At 35.1% G+C, this 1,057-nt stretch overlaps 1 protein-coding gene across 2 annotated transcripts in view; it reads left to right on the plus strand.

Moving 5' to 3' along the window:
• Window positions 1–1,057, plus strand: part of ADAD1 (adenosine deaminase domain containing 1) — a 32,565-nt gene that overhangs the window by 24,590 nt on the left and 6,918 nt on the right. The window lies entirely within an intron of this gene.

Below are 1,057 nucleotides of genomic sequence, written 5' to 3' on the forward strand. Positions count from 1 at the left end.
AAGCTCACTTTCCAAGCGGTTATTAAATGGAATATTAGGAAGCAGGATCTAGCAGTACATTAAATTAATATATTTTACATAACAATACCAATTGCTGTTTTATTTAGGAACGCGAGAGTAGTAACATAATAGAAATAATACCAGATTAGAAACTCATTAATATAATTTGTCAAATTAATCGATATAGGGGAAAATACCATATATTCATCTCTATAAATTCTAAGAAGGCATATAATACAACTCAAAATATTCTAGATAAAGCTACTCAATAAAAAAGGAATAGATATTTTTGTTAAGGTTAAAATGTATTAGTCCAAAAGATCCTAATTGATGATGAAATCTCAGAGGCATTTGCATTAAAATCCAGAACAAACATGATTGTTTACTGTTATTGCTGTTATTTCACATTTTACTTAATGCAATAATTCAAGAGAAAGAAAAAGAAGATATTAAATATTGGAAAGGAGGAGGTAAAATTACCATAATCGTATATAGTATCATTTAATATTTGAAAAGCCCAAAAGAATCATCTGAAAAATTATCACAACAAAAGTATCATGGTGGAAAATTACTATATAGAGATCAAAAGATTTCATGCACAAGAGTGTATATTAACTGTGGCTGCATAAACTACCTGAAAACTTCATGACTGAATGTAACAACCATTTATTACTGCTCACAAGTCCTTAGGTCAACTTGAGCTGATGCGGTTGGGCTTCCCCATGCGTCTGGGGTTAACTTCAGGTTAACTGGCAGGTCTTAGAGGGACAGCTGGGCTCTTGTCCCCTTCCAATAGACAGGTTGCAGCTGGCTCATGCAGCTAAGGAAGCACTCCCAAGAGAATGAGGACACAAAGCCTTCTGAGGCCCAGGCTCAGAACTGGCACCACATGGTCTCTTCTGTTTGCCAAAACAAGTCACAAAGCCCAAATTCAAGAGGAGAGGACTCAGACACAGTTTATTGATGGGAGAATCTGAGAAATCATGTTGGGAAGAATGAAAGATTTGGGCGGTGTTTGTAATCTATCACAAGAGCAAGCAATGAGAAGATAAAGTGT

This window comes from Pteropus alecto, unplaced genomic scaffold (genome assembly GCF_000325575.1).
Source record: "Pteropus alecto unplaced genomic scaffold, ASM32557v1 scaffold17, whole genome shotgun sequence".
NCBI lineage: Eukaryota > Metazoa > Chordata > Mammalia > Chiroptera > Pteropodidae > Pteropus > Pteropus alecto.